The sequence below is a fragment of the Pongo pygmaeus genome, chromosome 13 (genome assembly GCF_028885625.2).
Source record: "Pongo pygmaeus isolate AG05252 chromosome 13, NHGRI_mPonPyg2-v2.0_pri, whole genome shotgun sequence".
In the NCBI taxonomy this organism is placed as follows: domain Eukaryota; kingdom Metazoa; phylum Chordata; class Mammalia; order Primates; family Hominidae; genus Pongo; species Pongo pygmaeus.
In genome coordinates this window covers 41,752,091-41,774,650 of record NC_072386.2, presented here as the reverse complement: position 1 = coordinate 41,774,650, position 22,560 = coordinate 41,752,091, and the positions used below count along the sequence as shown (strand labels likewise).

Here is a 22,560-nt window from a genome sequence, read left to right as displayed (position 1 = left end):
TGGACAGACAAGGGCTCACTTGCTGTGTTCTGAATCCAACTGAGAAAAAAGTCCTTACAGTATACCTGCAAGGGGAACAGATGTTTCGATCAAACTGAGCCAAATTCTGAGGCAACCTTCAGCAACTTAAAGGTCATGCATTTAAAAGGTTATGTAGGACACAGGCTGTAGCATAGCGCATGTTCTATACTTTCCAAGCCGGTTTTCTAAGCTGGTTTTCATTTCCTACTACCATATACATATATTGTCCAGATAAGAATGCTTAGGTAAAATATTTTAGTTGTAGTTATTAGCCCACTTCATATGATAAAGAGCTATAAAATTATATATTAACTAGGTAGACATATTTTGAGAACTGGCAAAAGCAATGGTTGGCTAATGAATTCTGTTCACTATTTCTACTTTCTTAGTGTTTTGTGTTTATGTTATTATGTGTGCTATAGTAGCTTTGACATAAATACTTTTCCTCCTCAGTTTTCTTTTGCCCTCCTTTCAGCCTTGAATTATTTGGTGGTCTTCTAACACAATTCTATTCTTCAGAAGGCACATAAAATTAAATTTATCACTGTTAAAAATTGAGCTGCAGGACTGTTTTTTAAAAAAACATTTTTAAAAGGAATCTAACAGCAATTTCGCAAATAAGTTCTTTAGAGAGCTCTTAAGTTCAGGAAGTTTTTGTCCTTGAAAACTTGGAACAACCTCATCAAGGTTCATATTTCACCTTGTGGACCTGCAGGTTTCTCAGTTGGTAAGCTATTAGAAATGTAGTGTGCTTTGCTATTGTCTATGTTTTAAGTCTCTGTGTTTTCAGCTTTTATGAAATTAATGTGTAACTATCTTTGTTTTTATGTAAACTTTTCCCAAAAGCATTACTGTATCATAATCATAATTTGTTATCATGGACAAATCAAAGGATATAAAAGTGTCATAAAAGTAGGTATAGGTATCCAGTTTCAATTATATTTGTTACAGCTTTGGAGGAGAAAATTTTCGTTTGCACTGGTACTTTTTTATTATTGAGATGTATCAGTGGTGTTTAATGGTGTTAGGATCTTTAAAAATTGTTAAATATTGTCACAGTATATCATATGCCTCAATATTATTTTAAATATTTATTCAGAGTTGAATTAGAAAAGCTAAGAATAATGTGGTCATGTCTCGTTTGAGTTTTAAAGTAAAATAGTTGGTAACAAAGCAACTCATAAGTTATTACTAAGCCTACAGAGTTTTCTATTAAAATTTTAATTTTTATTCTTTTATTAACCATCCTTTTTTTATCTTCCTCATTTTCTGTATAGATGCATACTTTGTGTATTACAGGGAATGTGTTCCTGCGAAAGGACCGTGCACTGAATTAGTGATTTTTGGATTGTTACAGAGTGGTAACATGTTTCCATTTTGTGCTGGTTTTTCTCTCCTTTACACCCTTCTCCCCTTGCTGATCCATTCTCCTCTGTTCTCCGTTTTGCTGTTGCCTTGGGAGGCTGACTTCTGTGGATCTGGGCTCCTTCACCTTCTGGCTTCTGGTTGGGTTTGGACAGTAGGTGCACCCACAGGAGATTAAGGGAATGAGAGAAGAAAGCAGTCAAAGTATTTATTTCCTCTGCTTCCTCTGCTCCACTGCATTTTTGGCAGTGACTTCGTTTTTCAACAGCCACGGTGCCTGTTGGGTGGGCCCTCTTTCATGGCTGTGGCTCTTGTTGGACTGTGGTGACATTCTCTCCACTTGACCTTTTAAGCTAAGACATAATATTCGTTTTCTACTCTTGCTTGCTTTTGGTGCCTCATCATACCTTTTGGGGTCTGTTAACCTGTACACATTTCTGTAGTCTCTTCATTAAATTATCTTGCTGATGACCTCTTCTGAGTATTTAATTTACATCCTGATTGATTTACATAACTGCTTGGGACCTGGTTTCATTCCTCCTATTGGCTTGCATAAAACAGCTCTGTACCTTTATAATGGACTCTGTTTCTGCTCAGATGGGTTTTTGTTACATAAGCAAAAAAGTGAGTCACGAATTTTTTAGCTTCCCAGTATGTTTGAATGTTATGTTTATACTATAGTCCATTAAGTTGTGAGAACATTATGTCAAAAAATCCACATACCTTAATTAAAAAATGCATTATTGCCCAAAAATGCTGATGATCATCTGAGCCTTCAGTGAGTCATAACCTTTTTGCTGGTGGAGAGTCTTGCTTTGATGTTGATGGCTGCTGACTTATCAGGGTGGTGGTGGCTGAAGGTTGGATTAGCTGTGGCAATTTCTTTTTTGTTACCTAAAAAATGGATACAGAATAATTTTACTTACTTTCATACACATTTATGGGGTGCATGTGATATTTTGATACATGCATAAAATATGTGTAATCATCAAATCAGGGTGTTTAAGATACTGGTCACCTTGAACATTTAGCATTTCTTTCTATTGGGAACATTTCAAATCTTCTGGCTATTTTGAAATGTAAAATGTATTGTTGTTAACTGTAGTCACCCTACTGTGCTATTGAACTCTAGAAGTTATTTCTTCTATCTAACTATATGTTAATACCCATTAATCTACCTCTCTTCAATACCATCCTCCACACTGCCACTAGTAACCACTATTCTACTCTCTTCCTCTGTGAGACCTACTTTTTTAGCTCTCACGTGTGAGTAAGAACATAAGGGCCGGGTGCAGTGGCTCATGCCTGTAATCCCAGGACTTTGGGAGGCCGAGGAGGGTGGATCACGAGGTCAGGAGATTGAGACCATCCTGGCTAACACGGTGAAACCCCGTCTCTACTAAAAATACAAAAAATTAGCCAGGCGTGGTGGCGGGCGCCTGTAGTCCCAGCTACTCGGGAGGCTGAGGCAGGAGAATGGCACGAACCCGGGAGGCAGAGCTTGCAGTGAGCTGAGATCGTGCCACTGCACTCCAGCCTGGGCGACAGAGCAAGACCCCATCTCAAAAAAAAAAAAAAAGAACATAGGATATTTGTGTTTCAGTGCCTGGCTTATTTAACTTAACATAATGACCTCCAGTTTTATTTACATTGCTACAAATGACAGGATTTCATTCTTTTTTATGGCTGGATAGTATTCCATTATGTGTCTGTATGTGCGTGTATATGTATATATATACACACACACATCACATACTCTTATTTTTTTAGAGACAGTGTGTTGCTGTGTTGCTCAGGATAGCCTAGAATTCCTGGGCTCAAACAATCCTCCTGCCTCGGCCTCCTAAATAGCTAGGACTTTAGGTATGGTAGCATCTGGCTCATACCACATTTTCTTTATCCATTTATCCATTGCTAGACACTTAGGTTGATTCTATATCTTGGTTATTGTGAATAATACTCTAGTTTATGTGACAGTGCAGGTATCCCTTTGATATACTGATTTTCTTTCCTTTGGATAAATATCAGTAGTGGGATTGCTGGATCATATGGTAGCTTTATTTTTAGTTTTTTTTTTTTTTTTTTTTTTTTTTAAGGAGATAGACTCTTGGGATGTTGCCTAGGCTAGTCTTGAACTCTTGGTCTCAAGCAATCTTCCCACTTCATCCTCCTGAGTAGCTGGGACTGCAGGTGCATGCCACCGTGCCTGGCTTATTTTTAGTTTTTTTTGAGAAATCTCCATACTATTTTTCATAATAGCTGTACTAATTTACATTCCCACCAACAATGTGTAAGAGTTCTCTTTTATCCACATCTTCCCCATCATTTGTTATTTTTTTTTTTTTGTCTTTTTGCTACTAGCCATTCTAACTGAGGTGAGATGATATCTCATTGTGCTTTTGATTTGCATTTCCCTGATTTGTGATTTGAGCATTTTATTTTATTTTATTTTATTTTTCAAGTAAGCTTTTTATGTATGTATTTATTTATTTATTTATTATTATTATACTTTAGGTTTTAGGGTACATGTGCGCAATGTGCAGGTTAGTTACATATGTATACATGTGCCATGCTGGTGCGCTGCACCCACTAACTCGTCATCTAGCATTAGGTATATCTCCCAATGCTATCCCTCCCCCTTCCCCCACCCCACAACAGTTCCCAGAGTGTGATGTTCCCCTCCTGTGTCCATGTGTTCTCATTGTTCAGTTCCCACCTATGAGTGAGAACATGTGGTGTTTGGTTTTTTGTTCTTGCAATAGTTTACTGAGAATGATGATTTCCAATTTCATCCATGTCCCTACAAAGGACATGAACTGGTTATTTTTTATGGCTGCATAGTATTCCATGGTGTATATGTGCCACATTTTCTTAATCCAGTCTATCATTGTTGGACATTTGGATTGGTTCCAAGTCTTTGCTATTGTGAATAATGCCACAATAAACATACGTGTGCATGTGTCTTTATAGCAGCATGATTTATAGTCCTTTGCGTGTATACCCAGTAATGGGATGGCTGGGTCAAGTGGAATTTACACGGCCGGCCGGGTACTCCAACAGATCTGCAGCTGAGGGTCCTGTCTGTTAGAAGGAAAACTAACAAACAGAAAGGACATCCACACCAAAAACCCATCTGTACATCACCATCATCAAAGACCAAAAGTAGATAAAACCACAAAGATGGGGAAAAAACAGAGCAGAAAAACTGGAAACTCTAAAAAGCAGAGCACTTCTCCTCCTCCAAAGGAACGCAGTTCCTCACCAGCAACGGAACAAAGCTGGACGGAGAATGACTTTGACGAGCTGAGAGAAGAAGGCTTCAGACGATCAAATTACTCCGAGCTACGGGAGGATATTCAAACCAAAGGCAAAGAAGTTGAAAACTTTGAAAAAACTTTAGAAGAATGTATAACTAGAATAACCAATACAGAGAAGTGCTTAAAGGAGCTGATGGAGCTGAAAACCAAGGCTCGAGAACTACGTGAAGAATGCAGAAGCCTCAGGAGCCGATGCAATCAAATGGAAGAAGGGATATCAGTGATGGAAGATGAAATGAATGAAATGAAGTGAGAAGGGAAGTTTAGAGAAAAAACAATAAAAAGAAATGAACAAAGCCTCCAAGAAATATGGGACTATGTGAAAAGATCAAATCTGCATCTGACTGGTGTACCTGAAAGTGACAGGGAGAATGGAACCAAGTTGGAAAACACTCTTCAGGATATTATCCAGGAGAACTTCCCCAACCTAGCAAGGCCGGCCAACATTCACATTCAGGAAATACAGGGAACGCCACAAAGATACTCCTCGAGAAGAGCAACTCCAAGACACATAATTGTCAGATTTACCAAAATTGAAATGAAGGAAAAAATGTTAAGGGCAGCCAGAGAGAAAGATCGGGTTACCCTCAAAGGGAAGCCCATCAGACTAACAGCGCATCTCTCGGCAGAAACCCTACAAGCCAGAAGAGAGTGGGGGCCAATATTCAACATTCTTAAAGAAAAGAATTTTCAACCCAGAATTTCGTATCCAGCCAAACTAAGCTTCATAAGTGAAGGAGAAATAAAATCCTTTACAGACAAGCAAATGCTGAGAGATTTTGTCACCACCAGGCCTGCCCTAAAAGAGCTCCTGAAGGAAGCACTAAACGTGGAAAGGCACAACCGGTACCAGCTGCTGCAAAATCATGCCAAAATGTAAAGACCATCGAGACTAGGAAGAGACTGCATCAACTAACGAGCATTTTAAAATATACTTGTTGGGCATTAGTATGTCTTCTTTTGAGAAATGTCTACTTATGTCCTTCGCGTACTTTTTATTGGGATCATTTGGGTGTTTTTTTGCTGTTGAGTTGTTTGAGTTCCTTGTATATTCTGGATATTAGTCCCTTGTTTGATGAATAGTTTGTAAGTATTTTCTCCCATTCTACAGGTTGTCTCTTCACTCTGTTGATTGTTTCCTTTGCTGGGCAGAAGCTATATAGTTTAATATAGTCCCATTGGTTTATTTTTGTTTTTGTTGCCTGTGCTTTTGAGGTTTTAGCCATAAAATCTTTGCCTAGATCAGTGTCCTGAAGGATTTCCCATATGTTTTTTCTAGTAGTTTTGTAGTTTCAGGTCTTATGTTTGAGTCTCTACTCCATTTTTAGTTGATTTTTTAATACAGGAAGAGGGGTCTACTTTCATTCTTCTACATATGGATATAATTTCTTAAGATGACAGTGATGAAATTTGCTCCATCAGTTGACTCTTACTTTCATGAAAGAATTCTCTGTACCATGCCATGCTATTTGATACCATTTTACCATCAGTACAATTCCATTTTTTTTTTTTTTTTTGAGACAGAGTCTCGCACTGTTGTCTGGGCTGGAGTGCAGTGGCACGATCTTGGCTCACTGCAACCTCCGCCTCTCCGGAGTATACAATTTCTTTTAAAATTGAGGTCAGTTGTCTCAGACTCTGCTGCTGGTTTATCAACTACATTTATGTAATATCCTAAATCCTTTGTTGTCATTTTATAATGAACCCCTCAAAGTCATCCATGAGGATTGGAATCAACTTCTTCCAAGTTCCTGTGACATATTGACTTATTCCCATGAATCACAAGTGTTTCTAATGGCACCTGGAATGGTGAATTCTTTACAGAAGTTGTCAGTGTAATTTGCCCAGATCCATCAGAGGAATCACCATCTATGGCAGCTATAGCCTTATGAAATGTATTTATTAAATAATAAGACTTGAAAGTAAAAATTACTTCTTGATCCATGGGCTACAGAATGGATGTTGTGTTATCAGGCTTGAAAACAACATTAATCTCCTTATACATCTCAGAGCTCTTGGGTGACCAAGTACATTGTCAATGAACGATAATGTTTTGGAAGGAATCTTTTTGTGAGTAGTAAGTCTCAACAGTGGGCTTAAAATATTCAGTTAAACATTCTGTGAAGAGATGAGCTGTCATCCGTATGAGCTGTTCCAACTTGTCATCCAAGTTTAAGCCAGTGCTCATTTACCATTCAAAAATCCTGTGGCCCTTAAGAATTATACTTTATCAACTCTGCCTGTGCCCTTGTAGCTGGTAATGTAGCTTGTCAGTTTAAGTTGAAGCCAATGCTCGTTTACCATTCAAAAAATCCTAGGGCCCTTAGGAATTATTCTATATCTACTCTCCTTGTGCTCTATAAATGCATAGGCAGAATAGATAAAGCGTAATTCTTAAGGGCCCTAGGATTTTTTGAATGGCAAATGAGCATTGGCTTCAACTTAAAGTCACCAGCAACATTAGCCCCTAACAAGAGAGTCAGCCTGTCTTTGAAGCCTTAAAGCCAGGCATTGACTTCTCCCCTCTAGCTGTGAAAGTCCTAGGTGACATTTTGCAACAAAAGGCTATTTAGTCTACACTGAAAATCTGTTGTTTAGTGTAGCTACCTGCATCGGTGATTTTAGTTAGAACTGCGGATAACGTGCTGCAGCTTCTACATCAGCAGTTGCTGTTTGGTCTTACACTTTTATGTTATGTAGAAGGCTTCTTTCCTTGAACTTCATAAACCAATCTCTCCTAGCTTTCACCTTTTCTTCTGCAGCTTCCTCACCTCTCTCAGCCTTCATCAAATTAAAGAGAGTTAGGGCCTTGGTTTTTGTTTTTTTTTTTCCCTGAGACGGAGTCTCACTCTGTTGCCCAGGCTGGAGTGCAGTGGCGCGATCTCTGCTCACTGCAACCTTCCTCTCCTGGGTTCAAGCGATTCTCCTGCCTCAGCCTCCTGAGTAGCTGGGACTACAGGTGTGTGCCACTACACCCAGCTAATTTTTTTTAATTTTTAGTGGAGATGGGGTTTCACCATGTTGGCCAGGCTGGTCTCGAACTGCTGACCTTAAGCGATCTGCCCGCCTTGGCCTCCCAAAGTGCTGGGATTACAGGTGTGAGCCACTGCGCCTGGCTGGGCCTTGTTTTTAATTAGGCTTTGGCTTAAGGGAATGTTGTGGCTGGTTTGATCTGTGCAGACCATTCTCCATATCAGTAATAAGGCTGGTTGTTTTTCTTATCATTCATGTTTTCACTGGAGTAGCACGAATGTGAACTAGAAACCTTCTAGAAAGGCGAGTCCTTGTTTATACCCATTAATATACCTATCTTCATTACCACCCCACCACCAGCCTCTAGTAACCACCATTCTTCTGTCTACCTCCATGAGATCAATTTTTTTTTAGCTCTCACGTATGAGTGAAAACATGTAGTATTTGTCTTTCTGTGCCAGGCTTATTTCACTTAACATAATGTCCTCCAGTTTCACCCATGTTGCCACAAATGACACGATTCTTTTTCTATGGGTGAGTAATATTTCAATGTGTATATATCCCACTTAAAATATCCCTTTATCCATTGATGGACACTTATGTGGATTCTGTATTTGGCTATTGTGACTAGCACTGCAGTTAACATGGGATTGAAGATATCTCTGCGAGATACTGGTTTCATTTCTTTTGGATGCATACTCAGCAGTGGGATTGCTGGATCATATGCTAGTTCTATTTTTAGTTTTTTGAGAAACCTCCATACTAGAGCATACAACATTTATTGGTTAAGTTCACCATCTTCTATGGGCATGATTTGTGGTGTCCCAAAACAATTACAATAATAACATTAAAGATCACTGATCATAGATCACCATAATATATATAGTAATCATGAAAAACTTTGAAATACTGCAAGAATTACCAAAATATGACATGGAGACACATAGAGAGCACATGCTGTTGGAAACATGGTGCCAATAGACTTGCTCAAGGTAGGTTGCCACAAACCTGCAGTTTGTAAAAATCGCAGTACCTGTGAAGCACTGTAGAATGAAATGCAATAAAACAAGGTATGTTAGGATATCTTTGAGGGAAAAATCTACTTTAAATAGTGACATTTGTGTGTGTGTGTGTTGGTAGCACATTCTTAGAATTTGTAACAAAATTAATTCAGTAGTCAAGTGCTAGGTGTGCACGTATGGTCCCAGCTACTCCCGAGGCTGAAGGAAGAGGATTACTTGAGCCTAGGAGTTCAAGTCCAGATTGGGCAACATAATGAGATCCCATCTTTAACAAATGAATAAATAAATAATTAATTCTGTTATCTTGGGAAGAATTTTCCAGAGATTTTCTCTTTTTTAGCTACGGCAAGAAGGCAGTGGCGCTTTACCTCCTTTTTGTTTCTTGACATACCCTTCAGTTTAATACATGCTTTGTATCTAACCTCTATTTCAGGAAAAGTAATCCATGGTAGAAATTTATAGGGACAGTAGCAAAATTGTTTTTTGGGCTTGCTTTTCAAAATGAAATGAATGAAAACTATTTTCTTGAATTAATCTTAATTTAGAGCTGGCAGTAATTCTCAGGTTTTCGATTCACTGTCTCCTTCAGATTTTGTAGTTTTCTACATTAAGAAACTTTCCGATGCACGTGTCCCACCAGCTTATATTCAGGTAGCAGATAAGCCAAATTTCAGTTAGTCCAGGTGTTCCAGAAGTTATTTACCGAGAGGATTTAACTTGATCTCCTCACCTGTGGTCAGTGTAACAGTTTACGCCTTGTTTCCTAATGCCTCTAACCCTGGCCTTCTTGTGACTAATGGGTCTCTCTGCTTCCACCTTTGCTCCCCTCAGTCTGTTTTCTCTGTAGCTACCAGAAGGACCGTTTATGAGCTTAAGTTACAGACTTACAGGTGTAGAGTAAGTTCTGGGGATCTAATGTACAACATGGTGACTATAGTTAATAATACTGAAATAATACTGTTTACTTGAAATTTGCTAATAGATCTTAAGTATCCTTACAACACACACACACACACGCAGATAACTAAGTGTGGTGATGGATGTGTTAATTAACTTGGTTGTGGTAATCATTTCATAGTGTATATGGATATCAAATATTCAAGTTTTGCACTTTGAATGTATATAATCTTTTTTGGCAATTATACTTCCGTAAAGCTGGACGGAAACTACAGCAACAAAAAACCTAAGTTAGAGTATATCATTCCTTTGCTCTAAACCTTGTAGGGTCCTGTGCTTTACTTAGAAGCCAAAATGGTATCAATGGCTTGCTTGTTTTTCATTGCTTCTTTGGCCTCACCTCCCACTACTCTCCCCTCCTTCCCTGTGTTTGGGCCACTCTAGTCTCTTGCCATTTCTTGAATATGCCAAGCATGCTTTTGCCTTAGATGCCTTTGTACTGACCATTCCTTCTACCCAGAAAGCTTTTTACCTAGTGTATCTGCATAGCTGTCTTTCTTGTCTTCCTTAGGCCTGTGCTCAGATCTCACCTTGTCTATGAAGCTTGCTTACTTCCCATTCCTATGTTATTTGGGGTCACTATGTCTCTTCCTTGCATGCGCTACTTTTTTCCCCCATAGCACCTATTGCAGTCAAACATTTCTATCATAGTATATGGAACATTTATTATTATATTTCAGTTCCATGAGGATAAGAATCTTTGTCTCCTTTAATCATTAGTGTATTTTAAGCAGCTGGAATAGTGCTTGGCACAAAACAGTCACTCAAAAAGTATTTGTTGAATATGAATAAAAATATGAATGAATTAATATCAGGTTGAAGGTCTATTTTACATTTTAAGTTTTGAAGTTATAAAGGTGATCATGGAATCTCTTTCTAAATTATAGCAGCTCTTTGGGTAGCATCCATAAGAAGTCACCAGAAAGATTGACCTCCAGTGGAACAGATGTACAATCTTTCATGGATCGTAGAAATGTCATCTTGATTGCCTCTATCATTAGGGACATTTATTTCCTATTTCTGCTTTCTACTATCAACTAAAATTGAAGCACTACAGTTGCTCCTGTCTCATTTCTTTTCAGGTAGAAATTCTTATAGTAGGATGTGTGTGGGGAAATCCTTTTCTACTTTGAACCCACGTAGTCTTCCTTCCTTCCTTCCTTCCTTCCTTCCTTTCTTCCTTCCTTTCTTTCTTTCTCCGCATCTTTTCTTTTCTTGGCAGGATCTCACTCTGTTGGTCGGTCTGGAGTGCAGTGGTGCAGTCATGGCTCACTGCAGTCTCAACCTTCTGGGCTCAAGTGATCCTCCCACCTCACCTCCCAAGTAGCTGGGACTACAGCACATGCTATCATGCTTGGCTAAATTTTGTATTTTTTATAGAGATGGGATTTCAGCATGTTGCCCAGGCTGGTCTCAAACTCCTGAGTTTAAGCAATCCTCCCACCCCAGCCTCCCAAAGTGCAGCGATTATAGGTGTAAGCCACTGTGCCCAGCCCCATGTAGTATTTTTGCTGTGAGTATTTCTTCTAATAGTTTCACTTATGCCTGAGGGTGTCAGCAAACATCAAGAATGTGACTTTTTCTTCTTAGGATTCATGAAAGAAAGTCTTCCTTGTGGCTCAGTCTTGAATTTTTTTAGGGTGGTTGACTTTCATGTTCACTGAGACTCCAACTTTCTTCAGTTTTCCTTGACGAAATCATTTGTAATACTCTAGAGGTGTTCTTTTCCTTTTTACCTAGAGAGGCTGAAGGATCCCAGGAAATAAAAGCAGTAGCATTTGATTCCTTTGGGCATGTATGTGTCACCTAGGAATTGGGCAGTCTCAGGGAGTGCTCTTGGGAAAATCAAGACAGCAAATTGGATTTTTCCTCCCCCCTCTCCTGCTTTACTTCTTTCATAAAGGAATATTGCCTACACCTAGTATGCTCTTGAGAATTTTTAATTGTTCTTGTGAACCTTGTAGCTGGTATCTTTTTAACTAGAGTCTCATGGGTGGTTGAGAAGCAGAGGATGGCTATAGGAGCAGCACACAGTTTCCTCTGTTGTCATTTGCAGATTTCTTCTCTCTTGCTTCCGTTATCTCCTAATTCACTGTACTTGCTGTACTTCATTATACTCATAGTTTCAGTTTATGAAATCCAAGGGAGTAGCTTTACTGAGCACTCAACATTTTGTAATGAGGTCATTAATATATGCCAATGTACATTTTTTGACTTTTCTTAATGCAAAGAATGCTTGTAAATGTCAGAATATTTTGTTTCAGGCATAGTTACTTTGGTTACGATTTGATAACAATAGAAACTCATTTCTATTTTGCTTAATCTATTCAGAGTATGTTAAAGATAGTTGATAGTTGGAATAAAGTGAAACTATGCCATTTAACTTTATGCTAATCACTACTCATTTCCAACCATCTTTTATAGTCTTCTTGTTCTCTTCTCTTTGGGTTTTCTGCCTTCTTTTTATTTATCCACTTTCTCCCTTCCTTACTTTACAGTTATATCTCAACTTCATAGGCTTTCCTGGAAATGGGGTGTTATCATTCATCCCACAGTTTAAAAGCATACTATTATTCTCCCTCTCTTTCCTACTTTTTCTGGAGACGTGAATTTTAAATGACTGAACTGAAACAATTCATTGTGTTTCATCTTGTTATCCTTATTTCTCTTTAAGTTTTAAATTGTTTGTAGAGAGTATAGTATTGTATAAAGAAAACATTCAGATAATTAAAAATACTGATTATTAATATTATTATTTTGAGATGGAGTCTTGCTCTGTCGCCCAGGCTGAGGTGCAGTGGCATGATCTTGGCTCACTGCAACCTCCACCTCCTGGGTTTAAGCAATTCTCCAGCCTCAGCCTCCCAGGTAGCTGGGATTACAGGCGTCCAGCGCTACGCCCGGCTAATTTTTGTACTTTTAGTAGAGATGGGGTTTCACCATGTTGGCCAGGCTGGTCTTGAACTCCTGACCTCGGGTGATCTGCCTGTCTTGGCCTCCCAAAGTGTTGGGATTACAGGCATGAGCCACTGCACCCCCAAAATACTGATTATTAAGCATTGCTTCGTGCCTACGTTGTTATTTATGATTTGTCAAACAATCAAGTTTAAAGTGTCAACAGCCTGGTAGCCTCCTATAAAATAGTTCCACACTTTCATACTAATGATTGCACAGAAATGTTGAAAACACATAGTAATGCTGGAAATCGAATAAATATTCACCCTCCCTTGGGGAGAGTATATATAATACATAGTCAATAGAACTGGAATGAAAGTACAATCAACTTCCCTTTGACTTATCCTATGACAGTAGACAGACATTTTGTTTTCCTGCCACGGTATCCTCCCTCTTTTGAAAATGGAGGGTCTGTACCAACTATAACATTGGGAAGCTATCTTTCTACTGTGTAGGTGCTGCTTTCTGAGGCAATAAGAGTATTTTCCCCATCTTTCTTTCAACTCCCATACTATCTCCTTGTAACTCCCAGAATACAGCCAGCCAGGAATGACCCACGGATTGGAGGTAAAGTTCTGAGAAGTCTCCTTTGTATTGTCTCTAGGAATCAAGACAAAAAAACATTGGTAGCAGTTCATACTAGAGATAAAATTTTCCCTATAGTCAAACTATATGTGCCAGAAGTCCAGGGAGTAGATTGGGAGATGATACCACCTAAGTTCAGGGATTGCTACTTGCTGAAAAATATAATAGGAACCGTGTATACTCACGTAGCTTCAGATATTGATCTTAGAGGGAGTTTTATCACCATGTAATTGATTCAGAGTAGAACTTTGGAGAATTTATACATACAGTCTTTTTTCAAACTTTCTAAATATTGTTAGGGTTTTACTCTTTTTTTTCATTTAAAAATTAAGGAAAACTAAATAGAATTTGTGAAAAACTAAGCACCACAAAACAAGTGGAAAGGAGCAGTACCTGGTACATTTAGAACAGAGTGGTGAAATGATTCACCATGGAAATCGGAATAAAATTTAGAAGCTATTTGGCGTCCACAGTAGGCTACAAAAAGAAATGACCTTTTTCAAATGGGATTAATATGGAAAGAATAGGCTGAAATAGAAAAAGGCTGATTTTCCTTCTACTCCGAAAAAACCCAGTAAGATTAACAGGGGAAGGAATGACATAAAGAAGGAGTCTAAGGAAACTAAAAATAGGATAGTAGATTAAAAAATTGTGAGTAGCTATGACAGAATTGACATTAGAAAATCTACAATCTACAATTAACATTTTAGATTGGTGATTTGGAGGACAAAATATAGAAAAAAGAACACAGATAAAATGCAGAGGAAAAGAACAAAGAAAACAGATAAGGAAAGAAAAACAAAGGGAAAAGATGATAATATGGAGTACCAATGAAAAGATTGTACGTCTTTCTAAGGCAAAAACTAGAGTAAATGAAACAAATGTAATAACTGAAGACATAATTCAAAAACACTTGTTTGAGATAAAAAAGATTGTAGCATGCCAGATGAGATCACTGCTTTACAAGGAAAAATAATCAAATAACACCTGCATTTAAATACATTTTTGAATTTTTTAAAATTATAAGAATAAAGGAAAAATGTGTTACCTATAAGAGCAGAAATATGTATAATGAACATGTTTTTTTTTTACTCCCAAGAGAAACCTCAATAAAGTTTACTTTAAAAAAGATAAGATTCTCCTATGATCTTTCTTCCTTCAAATTCATCCAGTAATTAATTGCATATCTTTTTTTATGAAAAATTTCAAATATGTACAAAAGGAGGCAGAATAGTATAACAAAATCTGTTGCCCTCACTGCTCAGATCAACATTTATCAACTTAAGAACCAATCTTGTTTCATCTACTTACCTTCTGCTGTATTATATTGAAAGCATATCCCAGCTATTTCTGTATTATATATCTGTATAATACAGGTATCTGCTGTACTATATTGAAAACATGTTCCAGATATGTTTAATTTTATTCATAAATATTTAAGTTTGACTCTCTAAAAAATGAAGTCTTTTTAAAAATATAAATATAAGATCATTATCATATTAAAAAGTTAAAAATTTCTTAGTATCATAAATTTCAAAGTTTCTTGTATATCTCATATAATATCAGTTTGTTTAAATTAGTATGCAGAGAAGGTCTAGATATTATGGTTGGCTGATTTTAAAAAATCTGTAGGTTCCTCTCCTCTTCTGTCTGTCTCTCTCTTTCTTTTTTGAGATGGAGTCTCTGTCACCCAGGCTGGAGTGGTGCCATCTTGGCTCACTGCAAGCTCCACCTTCCAGGTTCACGCCACTCTCCTGCCTCAGCCTCCCGGGTAGCTGGGACTACAGGTGCCCGCCACCATGCCCCGCTAATTTTTTTGTGTTTTTAGTAGACGGGGTTTCACCATGTTAGCCAGGATGGTCTCAATCTCCTGACCTCATGATCCGCCCTCCTCAACCTCCCAAAGTGCTGGGATTACAGGCGTGAGCCACTGCGCCCGGCCCTGTTTCTTTTTTTTGAGATGGAGTCTCACTCTTCTCCAGGCTGGAGTACGGCGGCGCAATCTGAGCTCACTGCAACCTCTGTCTCCCAGGTTCAAGTGATTCTCCTGCCTCATCCTCCCGAGTACCTGAGACTACAGGTGTGCACCAACACGTACAGCTAATTTTTGTATTATTTAGTAGAGATGGGGTTTTGCCATGTTGACCAGGATGGTCTTGAACTCCGGACCTCAAGTGATCCACCTGCCTCGGCCTCCCAAAGCACTGAGATTACAGGTGTGAGCCACTGTACCCGGCCTTCTGTCTCTTTTTATTTATCGTTTTTATTTGAAATTTATTTGTTAAAAAACTGTTTCATTTGTTCTAGGAGTTTCACAGCCTGCATTTTTCTGATTGCATCCCATTGTATAGTTTAACATGTTTTTTTGTTCTGTAGATTTTCTCTAAACTGGTAATGGAATCTGCAGTAATGGAAATGCTCTGTATCTGTTGTTCTAATATAGTAGACTCTAGCCACGTGTGGCTATTAAGTGCTTTTAATATTACTATCATGACTAAGGAATTGAAAATTTAATTTTAACTAATTTAAATATGAATATGAATAATCACTGTTAAATAAATTTTACTATCCACAGATTGGACAGTACAGAATTGAAGGCTTGATTAAGGCTTGGCCTCTGATTTTCTTTAAAATTGTATATTTTTAAAAATTCACTTTAAATTCTTTGTCTTGTACACTTCTTTTTTGAGTTCTATGAGTCTTTGACCTATAGCAGTTTGAATTTTCAATTTTTATTTCTCAATTCGTATCCTGTTTAACACTGTCATATTTGTTATGATAGGTGTAATTACATTTTGCCTTTACTAGCCTTGTTCTTATTATTTCTCTTTAGGAGAAATTGTAGACATTTTTTTTGATTTTAGTCGTAGAATATTAAGAATTATAAATATAAGAGGTAACTGTGAAGATCAAGTGTGCGTTATAAGATAAGAACATGTAAAGCTAGAGTTTGATTGGGTAGTCAGAATCAAATCAAAATACTATAGTATTTTTGAATAAGGAATTTATTGTAAGGATTAGACCTTATGCAATTGTGGGAGGAGCTGGGAAAGTAAGATCAGATAAACCCATTGTAAGTCGAGGAGCATATTGAATGTGTATTGCTTTTGCACTGTTGTAAAGTTGAGAAATCTTAAGTTGAATCATTGTAAGTTGAGGCTGTCTGTACTCTGTACTTAGTCCTTCTTTTTCTATCTGGTCACATGTAACTGGTATTTTTAACTTCGTTTACTACCCATACCCTATTGCTTTGCTGTCAGCAAGCATCTCAGCTGGATATGGTTCCATCTCTGGTGAAGTGGTCCACACCTGTATTCCAGGAGGGTCTATTATCCAGGAGAGCTATGGTATGGTTCTAGTCTGAGTTTGAAGTCCTGAGAACTGGGAGAGCTGATGATGTAAGCTCTGGTGGGAGTCTGAGCCTGAAAGCAAGAGAAGATTGATGTTGCAGCTCAAAGACAGCAAGGCAGAGAGAAAGCATTCTTTCTTACTCAGGCTTTTATTCTCTTCAGACCTTCAACAGATTGGATGAAGCCCACTCAAGTTAGGGAGGGCAATCTGCCAATTCAGATATTAATCTCCCTCGCAGACATACCCAGAAATAGTGTTTAACCACATATTTGGGCACCGAATGACCCAGTCGGGCTGATAAAAAATTCACCATCACATCCCCTTTTCTCCTTCCTCCTTGTCCCTGGTAACCTCCATTCTACTTTCTTTTCTATGAATTTGACCACTTTAGATACCTTATATTAAGTGGAATCATACAGTGTTTGTGTTTTTGTGATGAGAAACATAGTAAGACCAGTGAATCCTATGGAAACAATCTTATTTCCATACTTCATTTGCTGTAAAATGCATTCTCTGATCAGAAGCAATGCCATTTGGAATACATGATGGTGAATTAAAGTATTTTGTGTACACATGGATGGTGGTTTGGTCAGAAACGTTATGGTTAGGGAAGGAAAATCTGTATTCAGAGTAAGTGTCTATCTTAGTAAGAATAAAGCATTAGTAAGAATAAAGCATTGCCCATTCCATGATGAAAGTTACTCAGTGTGATCAACCTGCCACCGAGTTGCTATCTCATCCTCCCAGAGAATGGTGTCATATCATGGTCTCAGTGTTTGTTTTTGCTATTGGTGAATTTGGCACTCAACAGGAGTTGTAACCCAATCAGCTTTGGTGAATGGAAGTTCATATTGCTGAGCCTGTGTATTACCTCTTTTGCTATGACTCTTTTGTTCAATTTTGTAAAGACAAAGATGGCTAGGAAAAAACATTGGTTGATATCCATAGAATACTTCATTTTGCCCTCCTGATTATTAAGATCCTTGTCTACTGAAGTTGATCTGGGCACAGTGCCCATTTGAAGAAGTCTGTCCATATATTCTTCCCCAGACAACCTTGTTACCAATTTTCTATTCACACTCTTTCCAAGTCCCTAACCATTCAGCAAAATGGTTAGATACCACACATGAATTGGTGTATATTTGTATCTTTGGTCATCTCTCATTCTAGGAAGAATGATAATCACATCCACTACTTGAAGTTCTGCTTACTGGAAGGATTCTTTTTACCACTGTTCTCCCGAGCCACCCTTGAGTGCGGCTGTAGTGCTGCTGCAGCTGCCTATTTTTGAATCATGTCACTGTAACATACAGAACCATCTATAAACCAAGCCCATTTTTTTTTTTTCTATTTGTCAGCTGGTCATAGAGAACTCTCCATGCATCCAAGGTGTGGGTTAAGAGAGAAAGCAATGTAACAGGAATAGAGCCCATGGGAATCTGGACTACTTGCTCATACAACTTACTTGTGCCTTCAGGACTTATATATCACTTTCATTTGATGAAAGAGTGCTCTTGTATATGCCAAAATTTATGGATCGGTAGATCACACAGTAACCATTTTATGATGGGCAACCTCTAGTCACATGGTGAATTGTTGGCCATGTATTCAGTATCTGCTGAGGACCAGTAGCAAGTCCAAAGCCCATTTTCAAAAGGAGAATAGTTATCTGTAGTGGATGCCTTGCTTTGCTTCTAACTCCTAAAAGTTTACACTATGATCCACTTATGAGGACCTGTGAAATGCTATATACATCTTGAATTTGAGTAGTTGCTACTTTCTGTTCATCAGGTCCATTCAGAATGATGCCATCAATTTAGTAGAGAATGAAGTGGAGCATGTGAGATCTTCGGTAATGGAGAGTTGATTAAGATTTGTACATACTAGATTGTGATAGAGAGCCAGAGTCGATATGGCTCTGTGGTAGGGCGGCAACAAAGGTATATTGCTGGTCCTGCTAGATGAAAAAAACTGGTTTTGGTGGTCTTTACTAAAGGGGTAGAATGAATAGCTTCATTCCAATTGCCAGAAAATATGTTGATTTGTTTCACAATGAAACTGCATATTTAATTGCAGCAGCAATTGGAGTCATACTGATTAATTCACTGTCATTCTGTAAGATCCATCTGTATTCTGCAGCAGCCCAGTTAGGTGAGTTGAATGCTGATGTGGTAGGAATCACCATGCCTTTATCTTTCAATCCTTTAAAAGGCAGTAATCTCTACAGTCTTGCCAGGAGTGTGGCATTACTTTCAATTTGTATTTTGGTAGGTAAAAGTTCCAGTGATTTCCTTTTGGCTTTTCCACTTGGTTTTCCTCTGTAATATCCCTCACTCTATAGGTCAGGTGACCACTGTGGACATTGTGCCAGTTGCTGCATTTGTCCTTTCTAACTATGTGTTCCAAACTCAGAGAATAACTATGGGGTGGGTTCGGGTACCTACTGGACCCACTAGAGAGAGGCCTCAGTTAAAACTCAGTTAATTACCTGACCTCTGTAAGCTCCTACCCTGACTACAGAAACCACAATAGCACATTTTATGTCTCCCTGAATTAATGGCAGTTCAGATCCAGTGTCCAGTTATCCCTGATAAGTGTAGTTAATTCCTCTCCCCCAGTACAGTTACCGTGTTAGATGGTTGCATGTTTCTTTGAGGAAGGTTAGGAGGAAGATTTACGGTATTTTTTGGCACTATGTCAGGATTGCTCACAGAGACCCATCCTCTTTATTCACAGGTCCCTAGGTCTGTGAATTAGCTCAAGTCTGAGAAGTATTTGAGGACTAGTTCTTCCTTTTTTGTTTACTTAAGTCCTGCTTCTGCTAATCAGACCTAGGACTTTTCTACTTATACAAACCAAATGAGACTTAACTATGCTGCCCATTTATTTTGGTTCTAGGAACACCATGATCAGTTAGCCAATGTCAGTGATCTCTGTAGGTCAAACCATTTTGTTTATTGCTTTGGCTCCACTACCCATTATGTTAAACATGTCCACTTTGTCTCTGGAAGTTAATTGCTACCATTTGGTCTCTGTTACCCAAGATCCAATCACTCACACTAAATTTAGGGAACCCATTTTGATGGCATCAGTGTTTGCTGTTATTCTTTGCCTTCTAGCCACATGGAGCTTATCAAGCTACACAGAGCTCATCAACGAAGCAGGGACTTCCGTTACTAATATATTTCTCAAGCTTTGGTAAAGGAAGTGTTTTTTGAATTTTCCCAAGACACATAGTTAGAGAGTGAGAAGGACTTACATAATAAATACTTTCCATATGTTAGAAAAGTTACGAACCATTTTCCCTAAGCACTCTAGAATGGGCACTAATGTTTGCAAGATAATGAAAGATGTTTATTTATAAACTTAGTGATTAAGACAATATACAGTGTTGTGGTCTGAGTTTAAAAAAAGTCTAACTGCCAATAAAATGTTTGTATTAGTGCTTTTAAAATGAAAACAGAATTTTCTTAGTTATCAGTACATTATATATTAAATGTTTGGATTTTATCAGGTGAAAACAAAACTCATTTGAACATTATTTTCTGTTTTCTACTACAAGATCAAAAATCAACACTAAGCAACAGAGTTCAGTTTGAAACATGAACGTGACTACTCATATTCTATATTGATAGCTGTATAAAAAAAGCTCTGTCTTTTGTCTATATTTGCCTTCCATTATTTCTTACTAATTCTCCCTTCTTGAGATCTTGTAGAAAAATGAAGTAGGTAACAAGATGATTAAGAAGATGGAGAAGATAGACTCCATTCACGAAAAGTTACTGTTTTTTTCTGTAGAACTATAGATTGCTGAAATAATGATGCCAGCTTGAAAAATAATGATTTATATGAGTTATGAAAAATTATTTAGTTTTTGAGATTGTCTAAAAGGAAATGTGTAAATAGAGGGCTGGGAAACTTTTTTCTACTCCACCTCCCCCTGTGGGCTACTAATTCAAGAAAAGATTTGCCAAAGTACAGCCAGAGTTGAAACCTACTTAAAAGTGAGAGGGAGAGATCGAAACAGGGTGTGGTGAGTGAAAGTAACCCACATATTTGGGCACCCAGTGACCCAGTCAGGTTGATAAAAAATTCACCATCACATCCCCTTTTCTCCTTCCCACTTGTCCCTGGTAACCTCCATTCTACTTTCTTTTCTATGAATTTGACCACTTTAGATACCTTATATTAAGTACAAGTATAGACAGAGGGAGAGGGAAGCTCAGGATTTTGAGTTGATGTTATTCAAGTATAAAGTGTTCCTGATATATTCTATTCTTCATTTGGAATTTGACTTTTGAAAAGCTAATTATGATCACTGTTCAGATCTTTTTTGCTACTCTTTATTTGTGAGTTTTTAAACCTTTCTTTGATAGGATAGCTTTTATAGTTCATTGTTTTTTGGGCCATACTGCAGTGATTAGAAGATTATTAGGTTAAGTCAAATCACTCAATAAGGTCCTTGGTTTAGGGTGACCCTTTTGTTTTTATTTGTAAGCATTTTGTCAGGTTAAGGGACCAGTAAGTGTCTCTTTTTATAATAAATTTGGGTGGGATATTGTCTTAGTTCCTTTTGTGCTGCTATAACAGAATGCCTGAGACTGGGTAATTAATAAAGAAAGGAGATTCATTTCTTACAGTTCTGGAGGCTGGGAAATCCAAGATTGAGGGGCCAACATCTGGTGAGGGCCCTTATGCTACATCATCTCATGGTAGAAGATGAAAGGGCAAGACAGAGCAAGAGTTGGGGAGAACTCACTTTTATAACAAACCTACTTATAAGATAATAAACCCATTCCTGTGATGATATTAATTCATTCATGAGGATAAAGCCCTCATAACCCAATAACCTCTCAAAGATTCCACTTCTCAACACTGCATTGGGGATTAAGTTTCCAACACGTGAACTTTGGAGGACATATTCAAATCGTAGCAGCTGGAGGCTGAGCAAGATGGCTGAATAGAAGCCTCCAGTGATCATCACCCCCACAGGAATACCAAATTTAACAGTTATCTAGGCAAAAAAAAGCACCTTCATAAGAACCGAAAATCAGATGAGCAGTCACAGTACCTGTTTGAAACTTCATATCACTGAAAGAGGCATGGAAGATGGTTGAAAGACAGTCTTGAATTGCTGACACCACCCCACTTCCATGCTCCAGCAGTGGCTATGTGGTGGGGGGAGTCTATGCACTTTGGGGAGGGAGAGCACAGTGATTGTGGGACTTTGCATTGAAGCTCAGTGCTGCCCTGTCACAGTGGAAAGCAACACTGAGAATAAGCCAGTGCTCACGGAGGGAACATTTAGACTAGTCCTAGCCAGAGGGGAATTGTCCATCCTAGCAGTTGGAATTTGAGCTCTGGCAAGCCTTGCCACTGTGGACTAAAGTGCTCAGGGTCCTAAATAAACTTGAAAGACAATCTAGGCCACAAGGATTGCAACTCCTAGGCAAGTCCTAGTGCTGTGCTGGGCTCAAAGCCAGTGGACTTAGAGGGTATGTGACCTAGTGAGGCACCAGCGGGGGCAGCAAAGGGAGTGCTTGCAGTACCCCACCTCCAAATTCAGGCAGCACAGCTCACAGCTCTGAAAGAGACCCCTTCTTTCTGCTTAAGAGGTGAGGGAAGAGTAAAGAGAACCTTTTCTTGCAACTTGGACACCAGCTCAGCCACAGAAGGATAGGGTACAAGGCAGAGTCCCGAGACACTCATTCCAGGCCTTGGCTCCCAGATGACATTTCTAGACACACCCTTGGCCAGACGGGAATCCACTGCCTTGAAGTGAAGGGCCCAATCCTGGCAGGATTCATCACCTACTGACTAAAGAGCCTCTGGGGCCTGAATAATCAGCAGCAATACCCATGTAGTATACACCATGGACCTTTGGTGAGACTCTCAGATCTGCTGGTTTGAAGTGTGGCCCAGAACATTCACAGCTATAGTGGCTATGGCAAGAGATTCTTTCTGCTTGAGAACAGCAGAGAGAATAATAAAGGGGACTTTGTCTTGCAGCTAAG

General features: G+C 38.5%; 1 protein-coding gene across 18 annotated transcripts in view; it reads left to right on the top strand.

The window, feature by feature from the left end:
- The window catches only part of CCDC171 (coiled-coil domain containing 171), a 445,777-nt gene that overhangs the window by 162,923 nt on the left and 260,294 nt on the right, over window positions 1-22,560 (top strand). The gene's annotated exons all lie outside the window — the stretch shown is intronic.